General features: G+C 36.3%; 1 long non-coding RNA gene across 1 annotated transcript; it reads right to left on the bottom strand.

The window, feature by feature from the left end:
* Positions 1-13,394: 13,394 nt before the first annotated feature.
* On the bottom strand, positions 13,395-13,884 carry LOC142228312 (uncharacterized). Its single transcript, XR_012720133.1, has 2 exons — positions 13,823-13,884; positions 13,395-13,740 (listed from the first exon to the last, which is right to left on the bottom strand). It is a non-coding gene; the product is annotated as an uncharacterized LOC142228312 (long non-coding RNA).
* Positions 13,885-14,217: the final 333 nt, after the last annotated feature.

The following is a 14,217-nucleotide window of genomic DNA, read 5'->3' as shown; positions in this document are numbered from 1 at the left end:
TGTATATGTATATGTATATGTATATGTATATGTATATGTATATGTATGGGTATATGTGTATGTATATGTATATGTATATGTATATGTATATGTATATGTATATGTATATGTATATGTATATGTGTATGTATATGTATATGTATATGTATATGTATATGTGTATGTATATGTATATGTGTATGTATATGTTCATACATGTATGTCTGAATAGCTTTCGATTGAAACGTTATTGGGCAAGGATATATTTCATGACCGGGAAATGGTAAAAGGGATATGTTTTTCTGTGTAGCTCATTTTGAGGTTGAATTCCAATGTGCAAAGGAAATATGTAGGACTAAGCTAGATACACTTTTGAAATTCTGATACGCTATTACAAATTAGTGAGAATATACTAGAAATGAGAAACCAATTAGTTGAATGTGTTGTAAGGTGTCACATACACGTTAATATTTGAATTGAACACTAGATATTTAAATTAAAGTATTAATTGATATAATTAATATTTACTGAGTACTATTATGGTAATTTTTTTATTATAAAATTTTATTCGATTTTTAATTAGATTGGTTATTTTCATAGCTGTATATTGGCTTATTGTTGGTAGAAATAAGTTAGACATAAAGCCTTGTCAGTTTTATCAATTATATTTCTGGATGCAATTTTTCTTTACGGATCAGAAAACAACCATGAAATCAAATGGGATTGGCCACATATGTCGTTTTTGTTTCGCACTCGTTCCATGCCTAAACAGCATCGACGGCTGCGAGCCTGTTATGTATGAAGAGGACATGACTCAATAATTGAAATTTAACCGAAATCTTTTTAGATACAACCATGCATCGTATCATAGGAGATTCCATTTGAGATCAATATTCTCCATGATTTATTCTGTTCTCAGAAGAGGAAAACATAGAGAAGGATGAATTGACAGTCTGTAAATAAACAAAGAAGAAAACAGAAAACGAATGACAAGTTTTTTTTTTGGGTTGAGAGTTCGCCTGGCGATGAACCACGAGGAGGAGTTGGTTTTTTCGAAGTTGTAGAAAAAAAGTCGTATTTAATGTGAACAATATTTCAATTAAAGCGTTTCTTCCTTTTGTTTTGTTGAAATGATAAGAAATGTAGTGAAAATAACTATCGCTTTTTTTATAAAAAAAATATAGAAAAAAATACCTGACAAATGATTATTAAACATAATAAATGCATAGAAAAAAAACTAATGAAAACAAAATGTGTCTAAATGTTGTAACAAAAAAAAAGAAATTAAATACAAAATACATATTTTTTTTCCTTTATAAATAAGTGACTTATGTAATAGAGTTAATGTTCTAGAAAAAAAACACAAGAAGATCACGTTGGTTCCCTGAAAAAAAAAAAAAAACAAAGAAAAAAAAAAAGGAAAAGAAAACCGGTAAAGAATTGGATTACAGCCCCTGTAATTGTTAAGCAACTTCATAATAACAGCTGCAATCATAGCTTAGAGAGCATGGGTGTCACAAACGAGGCGAATAAATCACAAGATTTCCCGCTCTCCCTCATATTTTTGAGTGAAACTTAACAACGAGAGAAGTACAAATGACGGATAAAAACAATCAATTCGTTACAAAAAAATGTGTTAAAGTACTAATAAAACCAAATGAATAAGCATTCAAAATAAAGAAAGAATGGAAAACATCACTGGATATAAGTGATCAAAACAAAAATGACAGTGAAGAAAAAAAATAAACAAGTATTGATAAAATAAAAAAAAAAGGAGAAGCAAAAACAGTAAAAAGATACTACAAAAAGCAAGTGTAAATAAATTAATAATAAACACTGAATAAAGAAGTAGTAAGTGTAAATAAATTAAAAAAAATAAATACTGAATGAAGAATTTACAATAAAACAACACCAAACCAAAACAGAGAAATAAACAAAAATAGTAAAAGTATTAGAAAGACCAAAGCAAAAATAAACTAAGGATAAATGCAGAACAAAGAGTTCACAATAACCAAAACAAAACTAAAAGAAAAAAAAAAGGAACAAATACTGGGAAGAAGTATAATGAAGTGCGCATAATAAATGTATAAAAAAAAAAACATAAAAAGAGTATGAAATTACCAAAACAAAAATAATGTATATTGAGAAGTATCTATAATTTCAACTAATTGGATGTACTAGGATTACACTGAACAAAAATTATTGTGAAATGTTTATACGTATTGCGAAAATAAAAACATATAAATATCAATAAATATAATAAAAATGTATGTATATAGGTATGTAAGTATGTAGATGAATCAATGAAATATATGTAAATATTGAATTTTGTAACCATAAAAAAAAAGAAACAAACAAAAAAATATATATATATGTACATATATATTAGTTTTAAGATGATCATATCCAAACAAAACGAAGAAAAGAATATATAAATTTTATATATATATATATATACGTTAATATATATAGATATATAATTATAAAACTAGTACAATTTAAGATTAAATAAAAATGTATTTCAATCCTAATACTGTTTTCCTCGTCTGAGAAACCTAAGGGATAATGAAGGAGTAGATAACGAGGGCGGAGGTGGGGTGTTGCATGGGTGATGATAATGTGAAATGAATATGGATCGGACGGGACAGAGGACGTAAAAGAATGACATTGAACGGACGGACATGCCATACTATATATGGGTATATTATCGAGAAGTGAGCCATGATGATATACAAAGGCTACATATCTGGAAGGTGTAGAAGGGGTGGGGGCTCAAATTGACGTGACTTCAGACAGATGACGGTGATTGCTGCTTTATTTTTATTTGTTGGTATTCTTATTATTCATTTCTTTGACACGAAGATATTTATGTTTTGTTTCATTGTGACTTGTGGTGAAAAGTATCCAACCCCAGAACCGACGAGCTACCGGATAACGCCACCGTGTCAATAACATCATTTCTAAGTCACACGACGGTAAGAATGAAACATAACAAAGCCACTCATTTTTCATTGGTCAGCTTCTTAATGTTTGCACGAATGTAGCATCCAAAAATTTTAGTTTTCTGCAAAGAGATTTAAATTTAGTGACTTCTCTAAAGTGTTGAATTAATTTTTCATATTGACGTACCAATTATTATAAACTATTTGAAACAGTTCCAGTTAATTGTCCACCATTTTTCATCGGTCAGCTTTTTAATGTTTTCAAGAACGTAGAATCCATAATTTTAGTTTTCTGCAAAGAGATATACATTTAGTGACTTCCTTAAAGTTTAATTTCAATTTTTATTTTCACTTACCTATATTTATAAACTATTTGGTTATTTGTCTAAAATTTTGCATTTTTTTACTTCTTGCAATTGACCACAAACTTCGTTGCACAAATAAGTATTGAAAACCACATCGTTTTTTCGTTGCATTTTAGGGTAGTGTTTTATCAACGTTTTCTCATATTATCTTCAACACCTTTTCAAAGATTTCGTCAACATTTTGGAAAATTGGAAGCAATTCGCAAACAATTTGAAGATGTATTGAAGTTGAGTTATTTCAAGTCAAGTTGAATATATGTTGAAAATTATATTTACCCTCAAACTGAAAAGTTGTTGCATTTGAAAAACGCTCATCCTGTGTTTATTGGGTAGGTTGAACCAGACCAGTGTGTGAATTTTTCCAAGTTGAAGATCTCCTTTAAGAGATCATTTTCATGAGTGGCGAGTTTTTGGACGAACGTCGTATGGAGGTTAAACGCATATTCGCAAAAGCCTAACTGCCGAGATGTCGTAGGTGTATTTGTTGGAGAATTGTTTGTTACGAGAGGCATAGTGTTTGCTTATGCATCTCCGCAGTATTTTGCGTTCAAAAATTTCCAATTCCTTAGCCACTATCGGTGAGATGGTAAATCAAATTGGAAATCCGCGGGTAAGCAGTGGTCTGATCGCCACTTTATACAGGAGTAACTTTTGCTTTTTGTAGAGAAATCCGGGCGTGTGGGTTGAATTTTAATAGTTTGTTGAAATTGACCCCAAGATATTTGATTGAATCCATGAAGGGAATTTCAATGCCGCTAAAGAAAAGTTTAAGGGTTTTACTTTGAGGAACGACTGTTCTGTGACATTTCCTGAGGGATATTCTTCACAGCATGGTAGATCATAGGTGTATAATAAGTACAGAAGTGGACCCAGTATACTACCCCGTGGAACTCCGGAGTAGATTGGATACATTTCAGTGTTGTTAATAGCAAACGCTGTCTGCTGGTTTTCAGCAAACAAAATGCTGTTGTTTTAGCAGATTTTTTGCTAAAACAACAAACTATGTTATTTTGGAACAGCAGACGTACTGCAGAAAAGTCAATAGTTGCTGAAATTTTCTGCTGATCCGAATAAAATTATAAAGTCTCTCCAGTCAAATAGACAATAGTAAAATGGTACACATTATAAAACTTCAAACGTTGAAAACAATTAGTATTTTTTGATTATGCAATAGCATTTGTGAACAAGCAACCCTTTTTAGTAAAAAAAAGCGTCGCCAAAAAAGTAGTGAAAATGTTCTTTTTGGATCCGGAAGTGGTGCAAAATTGGCGCAGAAGCGATGATTTTAACATGGGCTTGTCATAGGTCGGATGCCCACCATTTCAACAGTCTTGTACTGAATTTCCAATGATTTGGATGTGAATAAAAAAATTTTGTGATATTTTGACGAATAAATAATTTTTATTTTTTAATGATTTTTAATGCATTATAACGCTTGTATGGAACGTTTGATATCAAATATTTTCAAAAATTCGCAATTTTTCTAGACAGGATCTAGCATTTTTTTGGGCAAAATTTATTTGCACTATTGCACTATTTTATTAATTTTTAATTTGTTTTTAACCCATTTGAAACAATAAATTTCCCATTAAAAATATGAAAAAAGCGAGTTATCAAAAATTGACTCAAATGAACTTCCTGTACAGTTAAAATAAAGAACATCTTTGTGCTTTTAAGTTGTGCCTTAAGAAGAACTTCCAAATTTTTTGATGGTAGTTTACATTTTAAGGTGGGTATTAAGTTCGAGTTTAATGCGCTTGTCAGACTACCAGTTAGTCCGGACGGAATGTCGGTGTTTGTAAAGAATCTTACAGTGTGTCGGATCGATACGACTTGTCGTCGAGGACTAAATAACCGGTAAATGTGTTATCGATCCCATAAACATGCAGCAGTATCGATTATGCCTTCGGCCTTAAGGTGGGTACTATGTTCGGCTTTTTCACCAAAACACTAAATTAAAATTACAAATATATTTATGAAGACTATTATATTTTGATCGAGTCTTGCCAAATAATGGATGGAAAAGATCCAAGGAAGTGTTTGCAATTAATTTTATATTTCTAAATTAATTAATTAAAAAAGTAACTGTGAAAACAAGCTGGTTTTCATCTTGAAAAGTGAACATAGTACTCAGCTTTTAGGTGAGTACTATGTTCGGTTTTTTCACCAAAACACTAAATTAAAAGTACAAAAATATTTATGAAGACTATTATATTTTTATCAAGTCTTATCAAATAATGGATGGAAAAGATCCAATTAATTGATTGATAATAATTTTATATTTCTCAATTAATTAATTAAGAAAAGTAACCGTCAAAAAAGCTGGTTTTCAGCTTGAAAACTGAACATAGTACTCAGCTTTAACTTATAATGTGCATAATATATGGGATATGTTCGACACGAGCACTGTCGTCCGGAATAACTGATAGTCTGTAAAGCGCACAAGGTAAGTACTATGTTCGCTTTTAAGGTGAGTACTAAGTTCGGATTTAGCCCCTAAATTGAAAACTAAATCAGTTTAAAAAGGCATACAATTATACATATTTGTTGCAAATTTTATTATAACTTGATAGCAAATGTTCACAATGTTTGTACTCCTTAAAATGGATTATTAAAGAAAAGTAATCGTGAAAAATTTCGATTTTAAGCTGAGTACTATGTTTCGTTTTCAAGCTGAAAGCCAGCTTGTTTTCACGGTTACTTTTTTTAAGTAATTAATTTAGAAATATAAAATTATTTGCAACCAATTCCTTGGATCTTTTCCATCCATAATTTGCAGAGACTTGATAAAAATGTTATCGTCTTCGTATATATTTTTGCACTTTTAATTTAGTGTTTTGGTGAAAAACTCGAACATTGTACTCACCTTTAAGGGGGGTATTAAGTTCGAGTTTAGCCGCTAAAAACGTCATTTTTTCACGATTACTTTTCTTTAATAATCCATTTTAAGGAATACAAACTTTGTGAAAATTTGCTTTGGGCTTTTCCCCATCAAGTTATAATAAAATTTGCAACAAATATGCATAATTTCATGCATTTTTCTTACTGATTTAGTTTTCACTTTAGCGATTTTAGCGGCTAAACTCGAACTTAATACTCACCTTTAGCGGCTAAACTCGAACTTAATACCCACCTTTAAGATGAGTACTATGTTCGGTTTTTTCACCAAAACACTAAATTAAAAGTACAAAAATATATATGAAGACGATTATATTTTTGTCAAGTCTAGTCAAATAGTGGATGGAAAATATACAAGGAATTAATTGCGAATCATTTGATATTTCTGAACTAATTAATTTATAAAAGTAACCGTGAAAACTGGCTGGTTTTCAGCTTGAAAACGGAACATAGTACTCAGCTTTAGAGTTGAAATTTTCGCGGTTACTTTATTAAAACAGTTCAATATAAAGCATATAATTTAACTCAATTGATGCGCAGTTTCTTGTTCCTCTAAATTTTGGCAAGACATTATGGGAATAGGTTTCTTTTCTTTTATAATTTCGATTATTTCAGGAAAAGTAATCGCGAAAATAAAGTGATTTTCAACTGGAAAACCGAACATAGTACCCACCTTTAGCCGCTAAAACCGCCATTTTTCAACATTACTTTTCTCTAGTTACTGGATTTCATTCGCGAACTTTTCAGCAATTTTAAGCAAAGAGAGAAATATGCACTTTTACTCTCTTGCCAGTTTTTACTGGATAAAGGCAGGTAATCTGTTCGGGTTTCGCGTTGAAACTCCATACAAAACCAAAAAATGCGAAAAACTAGCGAATTTTTTTCCATTTGTAATACTTTTTTTTTCGAGTTGAAAAACTGACGTAAATCGATCAGTCTGTATTTTCATAACATGGCGCCATTTGCAATGTGTATTAAGCAATAATTTATTTATTAAACTGATTTTTATGAATTTATAATGCAAAAGTGGATCGGATTATTATTTAAAAATGTAATCTGATCGATTGATAAAACAAAGTATAACATGGAGTTGTATTTCCGTAATAAACTAGAGACCAACATCTAGCCGCTCGCTACTATATTATAGAAAATAAATAATGTATAAAACATGAAATTTAAACACAAATGTTATTTGGTGAATTATATTTTACAAAAAAGTTCCAAAATGGCTGTTTTTCCTTCAAAATATATTGTCACTACTACCGGCCTTTACGCGAACAGACCTATTGTTGTTGAAGTCAGTTTTGACAAATGTCAATGTCGATATGTCAAATGCGAACGCTATCAAAGCATCACTTTTAAACTTGTTGTTTTGGAATATATTTTCAAAAATATCTTTTATTACGGAGATTATATTTGGTAAGTATTGTATTTGTCATTTAAGAAATTTGTCATTCCTTTTATAGTCCTTTGGTTTGTAATAATTTTTAGATTGGAAAATTACTATTATACATTCATGGGAGCAACCGTCGTGCAATGGTTCCTACCCGCTTTGCATACAAACGGTTATGGATTCAATCGCAGTTTCGACCAAACACCATAAAGTTTTGCAACGGTTGATTGGTGAATTACTCCCTCTGTAATGCTGGTGGCATTTCTGAGTGTTTCAAAGCTACTCTAAAATTTTCATAGCAAATCGAAATGATATTTAGGCTCGGCTATAAAAAGTAGATTCCGTGTCTTTGAGCTACACATGGAATCGGGCAGCACTCAGTGACAAGAGAGAAGTTCAACACTGCGGTATCATAATATACTAAATAGTCAAAGTGAGCCTGAAATAGCGGGCTGCCACTATAGCTAAGCTAAACTGTATAGAATTGACAAAGTTTACCTTAAATGTGAGTATTAAAAGCAGGATAACATTACAACCTTTGCTATTGTAGCGAAATAATGCCAACTAAATACGGCCTTAAGAGAATAATGTTTGCTTTTAGTTTGAATCAATTTGATTTTTTACAAAAAGTACCTATTTTATTGGTCAACTTTGATGACATCGTTCAATACAATACCTATAAATACAAATAGTTTTTGCTCTTTACAGACTACCGAGAATCATATTTATCTTAAGCTAGAAATGTCCGGTTATATCGTTGGATCTGTGATAAGTTAAGTGGTTCTAAATATATCGATGAAAATTGGGCATATTTTCATCATGTTTTACAGTGATTCTGTGCCGGTGGAAAAATGCCAACCGTTGAAATAACGTCCGGTTTCTATGCTCGTAAAGGCGATACTTTAACGTAAGAATAAGACTAAAAGAAAAATCGTATCCCACGGTGGCGGGTTCTGTGTGCCCGATCGACACGATGGACCCCATCCATTGGCCAGCGGCTGCCACATCAGTGTACGTGTTGTTTCGTCCATCTTTTTGTGTTGGAGAAGGTGCATCCCGGGGAGCCTTCTCCGTTTGCTGTTGGTGCGAGCCGGGATAGAGGAGAACCCCGGACCATGGTATTGTGCAGTCTGCCGAATCCTGATCCACCACCGTTCGGTTTCGGTTAGGTGTAACCGGTGCTTGGAGTGGGTACACTTCCGGAACTGCTCCGACTTAACATCGCTGCGGGAGTATAGTCATAACTGACTACGTGGCAGGATGCTGTGCCAGCGATAGCAGCAGCAGGTCGTCTGACTATGCGACTCCCCCGACATCTCCCGTATATTGAATGTGAGATTCTGCGGCAGAGTATATTACTCTGCCGCAGAATCTCACATTCAATATTGTTGTTCCAGTTCCGGATAGTGCATCGTTTTTGCAATTTAATTGCAACGGGCTCCGGTGTAAGATTAGCGAGATCGTGGACTTTATGAATCGGAAAAAGATAAGGGTCGCGGCGATCCAGGAAACTAAGCTGAATTCCACCTGCAGCCTACGCCATTGTTATGGATATAATGTGCTTCGAAAGGATCGTACGAGAAGTGGAGGTGGTGGCCTGGCTTTCATATTACACCGTTCCGTGCAGTATAAAAAGGATCGCACGAGAAGTGGAGGTGGTGGCCTGGCTTTCATATTACACCGTTCCGTGCAGTATAAACCTATCCCGCTTGTGCCAGACACTAGTGACCCGTATATGGAATGTATGGGGGTAGCAGTCAAGTCTGGGGCTGCCGAGATAGAGCTATACAATGTGTATATACCGCCGGTTGGTAGCTGTACTTCAGGTTATAGCCCAAACATTGAGTGGATGTTGTGCGGGCAGAACCGATTGGTTCTAGGAGACTTTAATGCCCACCTTGAACTTTGGCATTCTCTCCTAGGTAATGACCAGAGGCATAGCTTTGGCAGAGCAGATAGATGACTCCACATTTTGCACGGTGAACGAAGAGGCCCCACGAGGATTATGGGTGACTGCAGCAGTTCGCCAGATTTATCTTTAGCATCGCCTGGTCTGATAAATGACGTCTCCTGGCAACCCGTCATTTCATTGGGATCGGACCACCTCCCCTAATTCTCACCATCAACCGACCCTCCGATTTCATAACCTCTGAACGCCTAACGTTTATTAATCAAAAGAAAGCCAACTGGGAAGGCTTCAGAGAATACACCGACCGCCGCTTCAGTGAGCTCCCGTCCCCCTCTCATGTTTATGTTGCCCAGAGGGCGTTCCGGGACATCATCAACGCAGCAACCGCTCGCTTCATACCCGCTGGTCGAATTGCCCAAATGAGGCCCAACTTCCCAGCCGAAGCGGCGGGACTCGCAGACGAGCGTGATGAATGCCGACGTGCTAACCCTGCTGATCCTAGAATCAGAGAACTAAATCTAGAGATTAGTAAGATAGTCGACGAGCACAAGCGGAACACTTGGTTAGAGCACCTGAAGCAATGTAACTTAGGCACAGGAACTGGTAAATTTTGGTCAACAGTTAGAGCCCTCTCGAACTCCGCTACAAGGGATGATGGGATTTCAGTCACCTTTGGCGACGTGACTGTGACTGATCCGAAGAGATGCGCCAAATACTTCAACCGACAGTTTGTCGGGCATCGCGAGAGTGATAGAGCGAAAAGGAGAGCCACACGTCGCATACGTGGTCTCCGAGCCGACGACACACCACAATTTACTGCAGCCGAAGTTAACAGTGTCATCAACAGCGCGAAACCATCTAAGGCGCTGGGCCCCGACGGAATTTCAATGCTAATGTTGAAGCATCTGGGAATACTGGGAGTTGAGTACCTGACCAGACTCCTCAATTTGTCCTTAGAATCACTCATTATACCCGATGTCTGGAAGATGGGAAGGGTGATTCTACTACTGAAACCAGGCAAAGATTCGAGTAAAGGTGAATCGTACAGACCGATATCCCTTCTCTCGCTAGTAGCCAAGACACTTGAGGCACTACTCCTCCCTAGCCTTGTGGAGAATTTTCCAGCTGCCCACCATCAACATGGATTCCGTAAGGTACACAGTACGACGACAGCCTTACATGCCATTTCGACATATAAAGGGTGATTCTTTTGAGGTTAGGATTTTCATGCATTAGTATTTGACAGATCACGTGGGATTTCAGACATGGTGTCAAAGAGAAAGATGCTCAGTATGCTTTGACATTTCATCATGAATAGCCGAACGATCTGCCACAACGTCGAATTTTCAGTGAATGGGCCCTAGAAAAGTTGGCAGAAAATCCGCTTTTTTATCGACAAATTTTGTTCAGCGATGAGGCTCATTTCTGGTTGAATGGCTACGTAAATAAGCAAAATTGCCGCATTTGGAGTGAAGAGCAACCAGAAGCCGTTCAAGAACTGCCCATGCATCCCGAAAAATGCACTGTTTGGTGTGGTTTGTACGCTGGTGGAATCATTGGACCGTATTTTTTCAAAGATGCTGTTGGACGCAACGTTACGGTGAATGGCGATCGCTATCGTTCGATGCTAACAAACTTTTTGTTGCCAAAAATGGAAGAACTGAACTTGGTTGACATGTGGTTTCAACAAGATGGCGCTACATGCCACACAGCTCGCGATTCTATGGCCATTTTGAGGGAAAACTTCGGAGAACAATTCATCTCAAGAAATGGACCGGTAAGTTGGCCACCAAGATCATGCGATTTGACGCCTTTAGACTATTTTTTGTGGGGCTACGTCAAGTCTAAAGTCTACAGAAATAAGCCAGCAACTATTCCAGCTTTGGAAGACAACATTTCCGAAGAAATTCGGGCTATTCCGGCCGAAATGCTCGAAAAAGTTGCCCAAAATTGGACTTTCCGAATGGACCACCTAAGACGCATCCGCGGTCAACATTTAAATGAAATTATCTTCAAAAAGTAAATGTCATGGACCAATCTAACGTTTCAAATAAGGAACCGATGAGATTTTGCAAATTTTATGCGTTTTTTTTTTAAAAAAAGTTATCAAGCTCTTAACAAATCACCCTTTACATTTCAATAAGGGACTTAATCAGCCCAGGCCGTGTCATAGAACGGTCCTCGTGGCGCTTGACCTATCGAAAGCATTCGATACGGTCAACCATGCTACATTATTTGAGGACATCGAAAATACGTCCCTACCGGCAGGAGTGAAACGTTGGGTGCTGAATTAAATATGTGGACACCAGTCGTACGTAGAATTCAAGGACAAAAAGTCAAAACCCCGTGGAGTTAAACAGGGAGTTCCCCAGGGTGGGGTGATATCTCCGGCACTGTTTAACCTCTACCTGTTCTCGATTCCACGCCCACCTGACGGCGTCGAGATTGTATCATATGCGGATGACTGTACAATCTTGGCATCTGGGCCCAATGTTGATGACATCTGCGATCGTTCAAATGTCTACTTAGATAATCTTACACTGCGAGAAACTTGAGGATATCCCCCACCAAATCCTCAGCCGCACTATTTACTACATGGACGGCAGAAGTGCGCAGGCAGTTGAATATTAGTGTCGATGGCGAAATAATTCCGACCACAAATTACCCCAAGATTCTTGGGGTCACATTCGACAGTCTTTGCAGGTCGTCTGCCCATGCCACTGCAATTGGTAATAAGCTCCGTGGTAGAAACAAGGTCCTCAAGTCACTTGCCGGCAGTACTTGGGGTGCGGACAAGGAAACCTTGTTAACTACCTATAAGGCAATTGGCCGGTCAGTGGTAAACTATGCAGCGCCAGAGATCGTCCTGTGCGAAGACACAACTACATGTTGACAAAGCAGTATCTCCTGGGTTGTTATCGCAGTAATCATCCAAACCACCAACTCATGGATGCACAACCACCACCCAGGAACGTAAGGGTTGATATACATAATCTAGAGCGCGAGATCCAGCGCTACAAAAGAGAACCTCTAAATCAAGCAGCGTACCAGGTAGGTTTGAACAGGATTCATGAGGATACTGCAGCTGAAGCGGTGAGAAGCTATAAGGTTAATCCTGTTCTCGGAATCCGTCCACCGCTCATAGCACCGAAGGTAAGAGAACTCCCACGGCAGACTAGGGTAGTTTTAGCCCAGTTAAGATCAGGCAAGTGCAGCCGCCTCGATTCCTATTTATCAGTGATTGATAGCAGCGTAGCTGACGTATGTCCAATTTGCAAACAATGGCCACACGACACGCGTCAAAAATGTTTAAACTAACGATTGTTTGCTGAAACAACTACATGCTACTGCTGTACCTTTTTCAGCAAACAAAATCTGCTGTTTTAGCAAACATTTTTGCTATTATGAGTAACAAAATTTTTTGGGTGTAGGTATGACTCTAGTAATTTGCAGTAGCTTTCTGGAAGAATGAATTTAAGTTTATGTTTTAACGAAGAATGCACTACTCCGTCAAATGCCTGAGATATGTCTAAGAACACAGCCGAGCATACTTCGTGTCTTTCAAAAGCTTCTTCAATGTCGTTTGTTATTCGGTGTATTAGTTCTATTGTGGAATGACCTTTACGGAAGCCAAATTGATGGCTTGGTATTATGTCTCTTCGCTCTATAAATGAGTTTAGGCGATTACTTATAACTTTTTCAAACAATTTACCTATCAATGGTAATAACAATATCGGTCTATATGAATTGGCTTCGTTCAGATCTTTTTCCGGGTTTAGGAGTTTCCAAATTGTTGGCACATATATTAAACGTATAGCAGCGTTAAATATTTTTTTAATTTTGGCTATGCTTTTATAGGAAGTTGTTTTAGGATTTTACCACTTATCAAATCGAAGCCGGGAGACATATTTTTACGTTAGTTCTTTATTTTCAGGAGTATTTCTTTTATAGTTACCTTTAGTATTGATTCTTGGTAAGTATAATTAACATATCCAAGGCTTGTTGTAGTTTTCTTTTCTTTTTTTGAAAAGATGGTAGCCAGATGTTTTGCAAAGACACTAGCATTTTCTTTGTCTGTTTTTGCCCATTCATTTGGTACTACTCTCAACGGGTGATTGAGTTTCATTGGTCTATTTAGAGTTTTTGTGGCCAATCGATAATTGTTGATAAAAACGAGCTCGAGGTCTGTATGGTTAATTTTTATTTATTCAATATTTCGTCTTTTCATTGAAAGACTTCATCGGGAAATTTTTTCTGCGCATATAAATAGAAAAGAAAACGTACACACAATACATTTAAATACGTACAAATTGCATGCTAGATTAAAAACACTCACGAAAAGAACAAAAATAATACACCAACTGTAGAGTAAATAGCTATCGACGGTGTCTGTTGCATTACTAACGCTTACTCTGCTGCGCTTTGCTTTTTCTAATGAGATTTCTGTAGCTTTGCGCCAAATTGTCAGTGTCTGTCTTATAGTTTATTCGCTTCTGTGTTGGTGTATTGAGAATGTGCAACATCTCCAGTGTCAGTCTGTTGTTGTAATTACTCTCACACTGTAACACACACGCTCTCGCCAAATCTGGGTGACGGTGTTCTCCTGCACAGTGGGTTGATAATGCTGTTTTTTGCATTGGTCTCTGCAAACGGTGTTTCAGATCTGATTTGTGACATGATAAACGAGTTTTTCATTTTTTTTGTAGTTCCTATGTAAACCTTGTCACACAC

The sequence above is a fragment of the Haematobia irritans genome, chromosome 3 (genome assembly GCF_050003625.1).
Source record: "Haematobia irritans isolate KBUSLIRL chromosome 3, ASM5000362v1, whole genome shotgun sequence".
NCBI classification, from domain to species: domain Eukaryota; kingdom Metazoa; phylum Arthropoda; class Insecta; order Diptera; family Muscidae; genus Haematobia; species Haematobia irritans.
This window is presented reverse-complemented; position numbering and strand designations above follow the sequence as displayed.